This window comes from Macaca thibetana, chromosome 7 (assembly GCF_024542745.1).
Source record: "Macaca thibetana thibetana isolate TM-01 chromosome 7, ASM2454274v1, whole genome shotgun sequence".
Taxonomy (NCBI): domain Eukaryota; kingdom Metazoa; phylum Chordata; class Mammalia; order Primates; family Cercopithecidae; genus Macaca; species Macaca thibetana.
Genome location: NC_065584.1, coordinates 138,282,734 through 138,298,637, shown reverse-complemented (window position 1 = coordinate 138,298,637; position 15,904 = coordinate 138,282,734). Strand labels below are relative to the sequence as shown.

General features: G+C 37.5%; 1 protein-coding gene across 3 annotated transcripts in view; it reads right to left on the bottom strand.

Annotated features, from left to right (window-relative positions):
- The window catches only part of UNC13C (unc-13 homolog C), a 753,954-nt gene that overhangs the window by 677,085 nt on the left and 60,965 nt on the right, over positions 1-15,904 (bottom strand). Inside the window, exon 1 of one of the 3 annotated variants that reach the window (XM_050799779.1) lies at positions 11,971-13,255. The exons of the other annotated variants lie outside the window; for them this stretch is intronic. The gene's annotated coding sequence lies outside the window, so the exon portion shown is untranslated. Of the gene's footprint in view, positions 1-11,970; positions 13,256-15,904 lie in introns of those variants that run through there. 3 annotated transcript variants of the gene reach the window in all.

Genomic DNA, 15,904 nt, shown 5'->3' with positions numbered 1-15,904 from the left:
GACCCCATTGATAATGTGGAATAATTATCTGCATGTTTGGGATAATTCAGAGTCCTGAATAAGTAAGAGAATGGGACAAAAACAGGTAGACATTTTTTAAAGTCATTTTCCCTATTAAAACATACTCTCTTTAAGAGAGTCTTCAAGAGAGCATGTGTTAATAGGCTAAACGTACCTATCTCTCTGTAAGAGAGAAGGCAGGCCAGGTGCCGTGGCTCATGCCTGTATTCCCAGCACTTTGGGAGGCCGAGGCGGGCGGATCACGAGGTCAGGAGATCGAGACCATCCTGGCTAACACAGTGAAACCCCGACTCTGCTAAAAATACAAAAAATTAGCCGGGCGTGGTGGCGGGCGCCTGTAGTCCCAGCTACTCGGGAGGCTGAGACAGGAGAATGGCGTGAACCCGGGAGGCGGAGCTTGCAGTGAGCCCAGATCGCATCACTGCACTCCAGCCTGGGCGATGAGCAAGACTCTGTCTCGAAAAAAAAAAAAAAAAAAAGAGAAGGCAAGTCTATCTAATAGAGAAGAGGCAAGTCTACCTAAGAGAAGGCAAGTCTACCTAAGATTCAGCAGAGAAACTCCTAGTTATCATGGTCTGGTTACCTTTTGGATAAGCTGACCTGCTCCCTCTTTATGAGTTTTGCCTCAAGTAAGTAAGCCTTGTCCTTTAACCTGCTTAGGAATCATGGACAGGGTCACAGGAAGAAACATAAACATTGAATCGTGTTAAAGTCTTCACCCATTTTTTCCTCTGATCTCCTTATCGTGACAGTGTCAGAGACCTCCAAACTCTGAGATGCAGAACTATTGCAGTCTACCCGTCAGCACTTAGGATTAGCCCCCTTTGAAAGCAGCTGTCAGAGTAGCCATGCTGGCTGCTGTCTTCAAGAAAAGTGCAATTATATATTAGTATAAATAAGTTCATACTTTCAAAAACAGGTAAATCAATGATGAGTACTGCTTTACAAAGGCATTTAGCATAATTTTCCTGAAAATAAAATGTTCGTTCCCTAGAGAATTTAACATTATGGTTAACTTGCAGATATTATTCTATTTGACTATTTGTATATCTGAGAGTAAAAAAAGAAAACATGTTTTACGTGGCATAATAAACAAAACAGAAATGTCCTACATTTGCCAAAGAAGAAATAGATTTAATGGCAAAATAGATAAAACATAAGGAGTTACAGTTTTAATTTAAGGCCACTGCCCTGCTGTGGTGTCTTTAGGAACTGTTTGGACTAATATTATTCTTTTTTTTTTTTAATCCATGAATTTCCTACCAGGCTATTATTTCAGGCAGAAGCCAAGAAACATTGCCTACATTTTTTTTGTCTGTTTTTTGTTTTTTGTTTTTAACAATTAAGCAGTGCTTGTTAATCAGATTTTGTTGACAGCTTTCCAGGACTGTAATTGAGGTTACATAACCTTGCCTTCATTGATAAATGCAATTGAGACACTGTGTCTAGATGAGAGATATTCCGATCACAATTTGGAGGGGAGATATCTATTTAACAAATTCAAAAATATTGAACCATATGCTGACATTAGAGAGACAGCTCAATTTCCTCTGTACTGTTTTACTCATACCAAGCATAGCATCTATTAAAAAGAATTTTTATGAGCCCAATACCTGCATGGTAGTCAACACAGAGTAGGTTACTGATGATGATGAAGAAGTGAAAGATATATTCAAGGGGAAATCTAGCTAGCTAGAAACCTGGATTTGAATTCAAAAGCTTTAAAAATACTGACAATATGGAGATACCAACAAATATTTTGTTTGCAGCAAGAAGTGACTCTTTGATGTCTACTTCATGAAATTCAGACCCAACAATAGCCCTGCTCCTTACCATACTTTTCTCTGTTCCAACCCAGATACCTCTTTACCTCTTTGCTTGGAAAGAATGTACTTTCAAATCCTCCCTAGCAGACCATTCCTGTTGCAATACTAAATCTTATAATTCTATATTCATATTTCCCCAAAAGATGCAAGAGCTTATGACGGCAGGTCCTTTTTGATTCATCTTCACATTTCTTCTGTGCAACCTAGCTAAGCACCCAAAGGCACCTTAAATAACAAAAACAGCCTCCTGTGCTCTACTCACAATAATTTTATTTTTTTGTGTCCCATAAACATTTTGTCTAGAATATTCTCTCTGACCAATAATAATACATATCATCCCCTCTTCTTTAAAATATCAAGAAAAATTATTGCAGGAACTATTTTTTGTATTAATAATGTCAAACACAGGAAACTGCTGTATTGTATCCCATCAGAACCATTTTAATTCACCGAGGTTTCTTCCTTCCCTCCTCCTCCTCCCATACCTAATATATGTAAGCATTCTACTAGTTTTGCAGTGAAGAGAACAATAGCATAAGACTTGCCCTCAAGGAACTCACAGTCTAGTGAAAATAGAAGAGAAGGCAGATACAGGCACTAGAAATTCAGACCAGACTGGATGGTGAGGGAGAGAAGTATTGGGAAAGCCAAGCCTTTAGGCCTCTGCACAGATAACCACACGTTAAACTCACACAAACACATTTGGTCTGAAACTGAACTTCATTTATCCTGCAAAAGCTGCTCACAGTTCTGTAATTAACCCAGAGGAAACCCCCCTAGATGCCAAATGTTTTATAGATAGTTTAATTAGGGCAGAAGTAGCAACTCGAGACAGGAAATATCTCTCTCAATCAGGAAAGAACAGAGACGTCCTTCAGATAGCCTAAGGCACACAGCAAGAACAGAAAATGTAAACACAGTCACATCAGTGCACTGGGATTACTCCACTGAATTTTGTGGGCATGTTTCAAACCCAAGCTTGGCTATCTGCTATTGTCCATGACAGTCCTGCCCCGTCTTCTTCCAGAGCCAATTGCCAAGTCCTCAGGACATGCAAACGAATTGCAGGAGTACTGTAAGCAAAAGGTCACTAAGATAATCCTGCTAGTACTCAAGAATATTAAAAAACAAAACAAAACAAAAAGCCCGTCTTTCATGTTTAGAACTGATGTTCTACTTTCCCTTCTGTAGGATGCTGGCTTTGAATTGCTATTCCGGAGGAAGTGATCGATTTTGTGTAACTGCAATCTTTTTTCTATTCCTCCTTAAAACCAATTGTTTTCCTCTGGCAAGATTATGTGTTAGGATCCAGGTCTATTTCTCCCAAGGCAAATAATCCATATAGGAGGTTAACTTACTTTCCCAGTGATTTCTACTACCTTCCAAGCCAAATAAAATAAAATTTGAATTACCCAGACAGCCATTCCTCATTCCTAACAATGTGTTATTTAACCAACCAGGAAATGCCTATTTATCTAAAATATCTGTTTATCAATTTCAAATAATTAGAAAATGAAATGAAGACCTATTATGTTAAACATAGTTTAATATTTTATACTGTAGGAAGCACTAAAGAGAAATCTTAAGAATCTTTCATGTCATCATAATGTATATCATTATTGCGCAGTATTGCAGACAAAAGATAAGCCAATCTATAAGTAGTATCCTCACCTGTAAATATCTATTATAGTTATCCTTCTTCTAAAGCTATTACCATAAATTAGTTAATTGTTCATTAATGTTTGAATTCCAGATAAATAGGATTTCAGAGTGTCTCTCCACTACGGTTGAGATTGGTTGGTTTTATCACTCAGTTTCACAGACATATAGTAACAAATTTATTTGCATTAACATACGAACAGGCTTTGGTTTTTTGCCCATTTTCATCTGATGTTAAGTAGTACAGTAAATTATCTGTCCTCTAAGAGTTTTAGATAACTAAGAGATTGAGTTCACAATGAAAAGTGAGACAATATGTGACTGAACTGAGAAGCAATTGAAAAACAGACATTCAGAAACTGTAACTACTTTAATAAGTACTTTCTTGGTGCTGAATAATTTTTAAAAAACATATCTAGTGTTTTATAATCTTAATTAAATTTGGAATTTTTTTCATATCTGGTGTACTTATCAAATTTTTAGAATTCTAAGAAATGTCTTATTCATTCTCATAGAAGGATTCTGTATATTCCTAAAACAACAATCAACAAATAATATCTTGCTGGTAGGGCCTGAGTTACAGAGAAGTGGAATCAACTATAAGAGAAATTCATCAAGGCTTATAGTGTCAAGTGTCTTAAGAGAAAGGTAATATGAAATCTAGAAACAAAAGGAAAACTTACAAAGCTAGGCTCAAGTTGTCTCTCAACAGATTCTAGAGTTGACCCCACATTTTGTCTCTCCCAATTGGCATTCCTTCCCCCTTTCAAGTTCAAAGAAAGACTTCAAGACATATTTTGCTTAGACTTTTTGTTCACTCTTTGAGACATTTTCTTCCAACATAAAATATCACAAGTGAGTGTACTTGTCTATAATGAGGCACACTGCCTCCTATCTTGAAATAGATAGATGCTCTAAGAATTTCCTCAAGAAAACTTAAAAAAGAGATCATTGGGGATTCCTCCCTGGATTTCTTTCCATAATCGTGGCTATTGAAAAATCCATTGGGAGCTAGATGTCATCAAGCAGGACCCACAGTAGTAGAGAAAACAACATAAACACGTTAAATGTGCTCAGGAGGGAGGTGAATGAAAGTTGAGATTATCAGCTGGAGTCAAAATGGGAAGATTTAGACCAAAGGACGAGAGGAAGGATATGGGATATAGACCCAGTGACGAACGTATTATTACTACAAAAACCAAACAGATGAAAGTAGTAGTCTCAGAACCCCCTGATCAATAAGAGGAAGACAAACGCCATAGTGAGTTGACATTGACCTGTAATGTCACATGGTTATGACATCGGGTAGGCAGCTCCCCTACTAATAAAAATCCGTATTCCACTGCTCTCATAGCTATACCTCTTCTGCCTTTCAGTGGTTGTGTTCATGAGCTACGTGGACACTAGATCCTGACATTCATGTTCACCACAATTACTACTGAAGTCAGGAGCCTGAAGAGTAAGAATAAATTAGCGTTGCTGGTCAGACTCTAGTCTCTCTTCTTGTTCCCAGGAGCATTTTATAGTGGTAGACACTTCATGAAACCCACATCAGCTGTACTATAGAAAGTCAAGAAAAAGACAAAAGACCCCATCAAAAAGTGGGCAAAGAATATGAACAGACACTTCTCAAAAGAAGACATTTACGCAGCCAACAATCATATGAAAGAAATCTCAACATCACTGATCATCAGAAAAATGCAAATCGAAACCACTATGAGATACCATCTCATGCCAGTCAGAATGGTGATTATTAAAAAGTCAGGAAACAATAGATGCTGGTGAGGCTGTGAAAAAACAGGAACGCTTTTATGGTGGGAATGTAAATTAGTTCAACCATTGTGGAAAACAGTGTGGCGATTACTCAAGGATCTGGAGCCAGAAATCCCATTTGACCCAGCAATCCAATTACTGGGTATATACCAAAGGAATATAAATCATTCTACTATAAAGACACATGCACACACATATGTTTAGTGCAGCACTATTGATAATAGCAAAGACATGGACCCAATCCAAATCTCCATCAATGATAGACTGGATAAAGGAAATGTGGCACATATACACCATGGAATACTATGCAGCCATAAAAAAGTATGAGTTCATGTACTTTGCAGGGACATGGATGAAGCTGGAAACCATCATTCTCAGCAAAGTAACACACGAACAGAAAACCAAACACCACATGCTCTCACTCATAAGTGGGAGCTAAACATTGAGAACACATGGACATAGAGAGGGGAACAACACACACCAGGGCCTGTTGGAGGGTGGGGATTAAGGTGGGGGAACAACACACACCAGGGCCTGTTGGAGGGTGAGGATTAAGGGGAGGGAACTTAGAGGATGGGTCAATAGGTGCAGCGAACCACCATGCACACGTATACCTATGTAACAAACCTGCATGTTCTACCCATGTATTCGCGTGTTTTTTTTTTTTTTTAGAAGAAATAAAGAATAAAAAAAAAAAAAAGTCAGTAAGATTTGCTGCCATAACACTATGGAAAATGCATATAAGCCTATATTAGAATCTTGGAGTGACTGATTTAACCAGAAATAGCTGTCCAAAGAACCCCAATTTGCCATAAATGTGCTGATAAAGTCATTACCATTTTAGGACACAGCAGAGGTTTCAGTTTCCTTCTGAAGTGAATTATTTTTCTTGTTATTTCCAACTTTGCATACCATACTCTTCTTCTCTTACCAGTCGTTTTGTCTAATAATATATACATTTCAAATATAAGAGCAAATATTTACTGAGCATTTATCTTCAATACACAGATAATGACAAATTCACAGCCAGTGTTCACTGAGGAGTTCCTTTATATTATTTAACTTAATCCTCCTGTAAACTCTGTGAAGCAGTGGTCTTTATAGTGTCATTATTTTCTAGTTGAGAATTCAGACGCAGAAATTTTAAGTAACTTGCCAAAGTTTGCACAAACACTGTACTTAGGGGATTTATTCTCTAGCTAAGGCTTTTAGAAAGTAACATGCAAAAATATAGGTTTTAACTGCAATCCAAGACCAAAGAAGAAATCTCATAAGAGAGTATATGATGCATTAGTAAATTAATCAGACAAATCATTTACTACTGTGGAATTGTATAAAATATCAGTATCTGGAAACTGTATAATCTGTTTAATTGGGGCAGAGATTGGTTGGATAAGGAAATAGAAAAAGAGATAAAGCTGGACAGGCAGTCAGATCTGGTTGTAAAATATATTGTGCCATACTAAGTATTTAAGGCTTTAGTTTATAAACAATATAGTGTCCTTGAAAATTTTTGACCAGGGAGTGACATATGTCACGTTCCAAGCATTTTTAGGACCATGAATCTGGCAGTAGTATGCAGAACAGATGCTTAGAGAAAAGGATCATACAGGAAAAACAATTGGAAGATTCAAGCAGTATTCTAGGCATAAAGTTATGAGAACTTGAACTAGGGTGGTGTTAATAGGAAGATAACAGAAGACATGGTTGGAGACCATGTGTTAAAGAGAAAACAAGAGTAATTGAATATGAGCCACGAGAGAGGATAAGGCAGTGAGGATGATTTGAGAGTTGGGTCTGAGAAACTGAAGCAATCAGGAAGAGGAGCTGCTTGAGAGACCCAGAGTTGAGTTTCTTGACTTTTGAGACAAGTTAGTGGAAATCCTGTCAAAGAGATAATAGAGGCCACTTAAGAAATTCAGGTCACCAAGACAAAAAGTAGAAAGAGAGGATCAGGAATGTTCCCACTCAAGGCTAAATGGAGAATGAAAGTAAATATGGGAGGCATTTTTTTTACTTTGCTGTATTTATTTATCAAGCATTACATTTATTATTTTTAAAAATATGCTCTTCAACCACTCACCAATAATACTGTGGCAACTTCTTGTGTAATTAAGCAAAATCTTCTAATTTTAGGGATTATTTTCTAAGAAGAATCAAATATTAACTTTTACATATATGAAGTTATCCATATATTTTGCCTCCTACCAATCAACCCTCTTTGAAAGTGAAAAGGAAATACAAATTTTCCTTAGGTTTGAGAAGCTTCACAGTTAAATTTCCCCTTCAGCCATGAGAGCTCCCTACAGCCCTCCTTTGTCAAACATATTCTCATCGGGTGTGCCAGTTCAGAGAGGAAGACACTGGAGAGAGTCAATCTATTCCAGTAACTAAGTAGAGTAGGTACATATACTTTACTTTTAAAAGCATTGTTCCATAAATGACTCTTAAAAAGTTAGCAGCTATGTATCCTAATGCTATTTGTTTCTTGTTAACGAAGTAGCAGTATTCAACATCTATCACAGCTACAGCAAATATTTTATGAGTCACAGTAAAGAGCCTATACAAAACATGCAGTTCCATGGATTATAATTAAGCCAATACTTCTGCTTAGTTGTCTGAAGGAGAACAAGTTGACAAATTTCTTACTCAATTCTAAAACCATGAACACGACCAAACCTCTAGCCTCTCAGGAGAAGCAAGTCAGAGTCAAGTAATTCTGTAGCTACATTTCAAATGGAGTCAAACCTGCAGAGTCTGCACGATGCAGCTTCTATAGAATCTCTGAGTCGGGGAACTAGAGCGGATCTTCATGAACATCTAACCAGTCTAACAGACAACCAAGGCTTACAAAGAAAATGATGGCCTAAGTTTACCCAGTCAATGGGTGACTGAGCTAGGATTTGATTAATTACAGTATTTTCGATGAGATAGGAAAAAACACTGGACTCTTGTTGGAATTCGTCATTCATTCTTTAGCTTTACCTCACTGGTAATTTTTACTTAAGATTTATCATTAATAAGCAAAGCAACTATTTAGACTTTTTCAGTTGTGTGCCACTTAACAATGACATGATTCAAAACACAACCCTTCTTCCTCCAGTTATTCTGGGACCACATCAACAGTGCCTCCTCTCAGAAACGTGCCTCAGGGAATGTGCCTAAGCCATTAGTTCTTCCCACCTATAAAATAGAAATAGCCACCCACTCTGTCCAATCACTCCTCTTTTTCTTTTATATTTTACATGCTTGGAGAAGCTACTTCTAGAGTAAATAATTTCAACTTATAAAACACATGAAGCAAAATATTTTCATGCAAAACACTTTTTCTCCATCAAAAAAACATATTGCACCCGGATTCTCAAGAACCAGAAGGCTCAGAAACAAAGTATGTTTTATCCTGAACACAGGACTTGGGCCAACAAAAATTGGTTGTTGGGAGCAAAAGACAGGCTGAAGATGGGATTGTGAAAATGTAGGGAGAAAAGAAAATATTTGAAAGGGAAGCCCATCTTTTATAATTACTTTTTACAAATACTTTGAAATCTCTGAGGACAATTTATAATGTTGAGTTCCTATCTTTCTATCTAGCATTTATTTCTACAAAATATTTTAACTCTTTATATAGGAAGAGTAATATAAAACTTTCTTCCATATCAAGATTATAATTAATTTCTCTATGCTGAGGCTAAAACATACAATATAACTAGGATATAAAGAGATGGTAAACATTTATGCCTACTGCATCACAACCATTTTGACAAGAGATGGAGAAACAATTCAGTGTGTCTTCTTGTCTACTTCTCCTTTGGAGGACTTTTGACCTAGAGGTTAGAATATTTATTCCTGTCTCCCTTCCTATGCCTTAAAAGACGATGAGTGAAACAAACACTGCTGTGGCATCCATTATCTCTGTAGAGATTATAGAACTGGTGACCAGTCTTTTGCATGATCAAAAACTACAGATTGAGAGGGCTATTAATAAATCCTTTTTTTTAAGCTAGAAGAAAGTTGGAGCCTAGTGATCCAACCACAGACAACTTAAGATTCAGAAAGGATTTGTAATAACAACAGAAATACAAATTTAATACCCTGAATTTGCAATTTTTTGCTATAGCTATTCTAAATGCATATTGCCAAAAGAATGGATATTAGGTACAAACTATGACCTATTTAGAAAGTGGCTTTCTAGCTATAAAAGTGTATTTCAGAAACAAACTTGGCATGTATTTAAAACTCTTAAAATTTCTAGCTGAAAAGCAGGATTATTTTTCTTGGGTGACAAAGTGATTCTAATGTCTTCAAAAATTCTAGAGAATGCCCTTCTGTAGTAAAGACTATGGGATGGAAAGAATGAATAACAGAAATGTGTATGTTGAAACTGGAAGACAATGTACAGGTGGCATAATACTTCAGAGAGTTTATGGCAGGGTTTATGCATTGCATTAGCTGAACAGGTTAACAGAAATGTAAGTGCCTAGAGAATTGGAGAAAAGATATCATCATACCAAAAGTGTCTGATATTAAAAAACAGAGGTTTGCCCTAAATCGGCAAAGACAATGAAGTACATTCTCTTCTGCACTGACCTTCCTCCCAATCCCACCTCAGCCCCAACATACATTTGGTGTGTTTTGTCTTTAAAAGGGGAATCACTGCAATTATCATGTGTTTCCAATGACCCATGGGCTTTTAAGCAACTAGTTCTGTGCACCACATACTATATTGCTTCATATTTAAAGACTAGCAACCATAGCAAGTTATTATATGGCCTGGAAAGGAAAACAGTTTACTTTATTAACAACAAGCACATGAAAAGTGCTTTCTCTAGGCTTCGCTAACAGTTTACCTCATATTTCACCTGGGCATGAATTTACCTAGCACATAGTGATGATCTCTGGAAGGAGTTTCCAGATTTCTTTCATTGAAGTCTAACAACAAATTATTGAAAGCTAGGAAATAAACCCATACCTATTATCCACCTTCAAATTCTACTGAAAAAACATTGGTAATTCTACTGAAATTACTTTCTCAACAAAATTCTCTTATAGTTTGAAAATACAACTTTGTAAATTAGAGTTTCAAATATTCCTTTAGATGATCTTTTATCAGTTTATTAGTTTAAAAAATATTTAATGGTTTCAGTAAGATGACTGCTATAGTGTTTCACCTACAGACATCATAAGCTTCTTTATACAAGATGTCAACATAGAAGAAACACAGAATGTTTTTCACTCCCTGCTAACAAACATAAACTTAATACTTTGCTCATCTTCTAAATCACTCCTCTTGTCTCAAGAATTGCCTGTACTTACTCACCATATTTTGACATTGTTGTTGTTATAGTAATGTGTGGAATTTTCAAACAAATGATTTTCTCATTTTGTTTACGGCCTAAGTGCTCCAGATCGCTACCATTTGGCAAAAATGAGGTTTATAGTTTTCAAAGAGCAGAGTGGTGATTTACTTTATAGTAGGCATAAATGACAATTTAAAGCCCACTTACCTCTATTACATTTGAACTTTTTAATCATAAGTGGGAACAACAATAATTAAAAGCCACGGTCCTAGAGCTTTGACATTAACTCTGTGTTAACACTAAAAAATCTATTAAATATTTTATACATACAAAAATGTAGCACTTACTCATTCTCAATTCTCCCCTCCAGAAAATTTCATTTAATATAAACATATGTACATTTAATTTATTGACAATTTAACCCACTTTGATGAAAAGTATTGATGAGCAAAAGGTGGTAAGATAATTTTCTATAAAGCATTAAGTTTTTTTATTAATTTCAAAATTACATAAACTTACAATCTTAGCTTCTTGAAGAAATGCAGAGTATTTTAAAACTAATCTTTATACGTATTACCCACCCCCAAACCTCTTTCATTTTTTTGCTTAAAAGCCTTACAAGGAAAATTGATTTTTAAGTTTTGTCATCTCTGTCTAGGTACTAAAGACAGCCAACATTACTATTGTTGTATATCTGTCTTTATCTTGATGATACAAGTATATCGATGATGTAATTGCAGAAGTTAGAGTTTACTCATGCTGTTGGACCAAAGAGATTTTTTTAGACTGCCTCCTTGAGCACCATAGAACAGTTGTAAAACAGAACCAAGCACACAATTTAAGCAATTCATCTCTTGAAAGTAAATCTACAGGATCTTCTTCTTGAGGAACTGATGAAGAGCTAGAAATAAGAAAATCATTGGTAAAGCTTCGTCTGCTTCAGACTGGATGCTGAGCTGGAAAAACACTTGGGTGACACACTATTTTTTGACATCTTGGCTTTTAACCCTTTCCTAGAAGCCCTCAACTTTTGTTCTCTGTTGAGCTCGATTTTTTTCTTCCAAAATTCCAAGGGATTATGGAATATCCCAGCCTTTCGTCTCAACCCTATTTGTCCCTATGTACATATTCTCCTGAAAGTTGACTGGAAACTAAGCAATCATTTATCATTCTGAATTTTTTTTTGAAAAAGCAATGACTGAGAAGTCATGATGCTCCATAGAATCATGTACATTATAAAAACAGGAGAGCCGAGATTTTACAAATGCATCTACTACACTAAGAGAACCCCATGGTTGCGATTCCCAAGTGCAAACAAAAAGAAGGGACAAGAAAATGCAGACACAAAATCGCATGCAGATGAAGCAGTGCATGCAGAGGAGGAAAGACCATACCTGAGGGGTTCTCCTTTAAAAAAAAATGTGCACGCCGGCTAGGTTGTTCCTCTCCTCCTTTTGGAGTATATGTGTTTTCCTTTTAGGAACACCACTTGCGATTGTGTTTCTAGTCTCGTTTCCTGTATTCAGTCACAAATAGTTAGAGCAGGAGTGGAAGCTGCGTCCCAGGGATCCGACTCGTGCAATCAGGCATGCCTTGGTCTGCAACGGTGTCTGTTCTTTTCTTGTCAATTCTATCACGCTCCCCGGGTAGCCTCCGAAGCAATTCTACAACTTAGCTGCTGGCAAGAAACTGCCTTTCACTCTTCTCATTGCCAGATACCTTCCGCAGCTCATTTCTCATCTTTTTCTCCCAGAAAGCAAAATGGGATCTCTCCCGTGTGTTGACGAGCGCCCAGGCTCATCAACAATTGAGGGTGAGGAGCAGCCGGGCTGAGTGCGTGCTGGGAACTTCACACATCGCCGGCTGCGGCTGAGGCTTTTCTGAATGCAGCACCGACACTGCGATCCCCAGCCTCCTCCACCAAGAGCGCCCGGGCTCCCTCTTCTGCCGCCGTAGCTGCACGGAGCAGCTCCGAGAGGGTGAGCCACAGCCCCTGCTCACAGGAGACGCACTGTAACCACTGCCAGGTGTGGCCTTCACCGCTGCACTAACAACTAACTGTGTGGGACACAGCTTCATCGCTGGGAGACGCCTGGATGCCAGAGCTTCCTCAGCCTATCTTTCCTTTCTCGCTGGATGATGACCTAGGAGACAGTCATGGCCAATTCTGCTAGTGGAATAGCGTGGATAATACCAAATTACCCATACTATTCAACAATGACTGTTTTAGATGTACTTGGCTGTACTTGGAATTATGAAAGTATACCGCACACCGTATCATTCCCTATTAGCCACCAAATGCAGCTAACAGGACCCCGTATTTAAATAGAGGGGATACTGACATCCCATCCCAGTTGGTTTTTCCTCTTATTTTTGTGGAAAACCATTTGAAGGTGATTCCTGAACAATTTGAATTAGTGACACATGCATAAATCAAAGTCAGAAAGGATGGGTAACTTATAGTGATACAAAGGTTTTTCTTCTCACTTAGGAATAATGTCTTTTCATTTGATGTTAACATGTTAAAGATCTGGCTGGGAATTGAATGGACTTGCTTTTCTCTTTTAGTTTTGCTGAGTAGAGGAGGCGGGGGGAGTAACAGTTCCCACTTTCCATCAATAAAGCATTTTCAATCCTCTAATCCTCCTGTTGAAACAAATAAAAAAGTACTGAATCTTAAAATAGAGCCTTAAAGCAGCTCGAGGCCTGGAATAATTTGGAGGTTTTAAGCTACATCTGTTCTACTGCTTACTTAAAATTTTACTTTTCTTTGCTTTTTAGAAAATGGAAGGATATTTCCAGGACTGAAGAACGTCAACTAGCAGCTGTGGTTAAACAGTATAAAAAGCATATATACAGATTTGTATGGCATTTTTCAGTACATGGAGGGATGAATATGTCTTAACTGATATTAGACTTGACTCCACCTAAATATTCAATAATAATAGTTGACATTATAATAAACAGTTAAACCGGATATAGCATTTTTTGGCAAAACTTGTGGCAAAACATATTTCACCTACCATATGTGACAACCGATAAATAACCTCTCCATGATGTTTAAAAACGTGTCCCCAAATGTGACACAATATATATGCTGGATACTAGCAGCTGAGCCCTCCCCATTCCCAGCTACCAGCCTCACCTTTAATTCAGAGCAGCGCAGCTTCCCTTACCTGCTGCTTAAGTGACTGTTAATGGACCTAAGCAGCTGCTCAAGGTCTAATGATCTGCATCAGGGGCAAGTATCAGGGCAGTCTTATTCCTGCCTTCACTCCTCACTGGAGTGGCCGGCAGGACAAAGCTCTGCTGCCCCCGGGTGTAAGCACTGGAGAGTAGCACAGGAAAACCAGTTAGACCTAAAAGTACCTGACTTGACCTTTTTTTATACAGAAAAACTCAGGCTAGCCAATACACTATTTTGAAGAATGAGTTTTAATACACAGAGAAAAGAACACCTATTCACTGAATCTTCTTTCATTTTTTTTGGTGTGAAATAACCACTCCAAAGTGCAGAAACAGTGGTCAGCTGAGAGACCTTAGCACCCAGAATAAGGTAAATGTGCAAACATCTTCAGTAAATTTGGATCTAATGTCAGTGATGTACATGCTTAAACTCACAGAAGGAAATAAATGAAAGATGATTCTAGCCATGAGTGATCTATAAAACATGCATGTAGAAAAATTAGCCGGGCGTGGTGGCGGGTGCCCGTAATCCCAGCTACTCAGGAGGCTGAGGCAGTAGAATCACTTGAACCTGGGAGGCGGAGGTTGCAGTGAGCCAAGATCGTGCCATTGCACCCCAGACTGGGCAACATAGCAAGACTAAAAAAAAGAAAAAAAAGAAAAAGAAGAAAAGAAACGTATGTAGTGCCATGAAGAGTTGTGAAAATATTGCTCTAATTCAAATACTCTCATAGAGGAAATGAATCACACCAGGGGTGGTAATCATTAGTTTTTATTGGAAAGAAGAAATAATGTTTCATGAATGCTTCAATGCCAGTATATGTGTTTTAATGAATGCAGTGCTAAGCTCTAATAATCAGGATTCTGGTCATCTATTTCAAAATGGAAATTGTTTATATCTCTGTAAGTTGCAGGAATCATGTATCTGAGGGACACTGACTTCTAACAAAATATGTTGCTGTTAGAGTGGCAGAGCTTTATGACTTTATTGACCTCCAGGGACATCAAATTCCCTAGTAGAAATTTTTCGGCTTTTGACGACTAGTTTTCACTACTGAGTACCTGATTTGAATAATGTATAATTACAATGATGAGATTACAACAGTAAGAGCCATGTTCTTGTCAGTAAGATGCATTCTGTTTCTGCAGAGCTTTCCACAGTCTTGAATTAATAACATTAAACAACAGGGTAAGAAGTAATTTCTACTTACACACTCACCCCATCCACAGGTACATGCCTCAAAACTTACAGACGGATGGATTAAATAATAAGATCATTTCTCCTCCAAATGCTTCAGCAGTCATTTCAGAAAAAGTAAAACCTCTAGGGTACCATTCACCTCTCATACCCCAAGACATAAGCTGACCCAGATCATTTGTCTCGTTTATGGTTCAAGTGGAAAAAAAGCAAGGAACCTGGGTCACTGGTTATTTTTTAGAACAATAGCGGTGAAGCTTGACTAAACCAAAAGAATCAAGTAAAGGGGTCATTGTCGGAGAATTCTGTTATGGCCTGTATACCTGGCTTTAAGCAATAGAGGAATCCTTGTAAGAGCATAAACCAATCCTGTGTGCATGGAATTGTGTTTGCAGTTTTTTAGAAAATCTTAATCTTTATTTTAGGGAATTGGTAATCAACCATTGAACCTCACTATTAATTTTTTAAAAAACAAAACCCTGACCAATCATTGGCTCTCTGTTCCCAGGCAAATGGATTGGCTAAATGGATTAGTTGTCCAGATAATTGTGGAGAAAAACATGATTATGTTTAAAATAGCAAGTTAGCATTTCTAGCTCTATATAAGTAAATAATGAATAGGAGAACAAATATTGGAAGTAAACCATCTTATGCAATTTGGAAAGATGGGCCTAGCATAGATTACACGGTAGTAAAACACACATTAAATTCTGTTCTTAAATGAAAGCTTTCCATTAAATTATGGGTCACTTTAAAATGGCACTTTTGAGTAGAACTGACAGTGTGTAACTTTGGAGACTAGGTCACACGAGGTACTGCCACTTCCTCTTTGCCCACTCTCTATCGGTTTGCTCACTCTGGAGGAAGTTAGTTGCCATGTCATGAGGATCCTCAAGCAACCTAGGGGAAAGTCCACATGGCAAGGAACTAAGGACTTCTGCCAA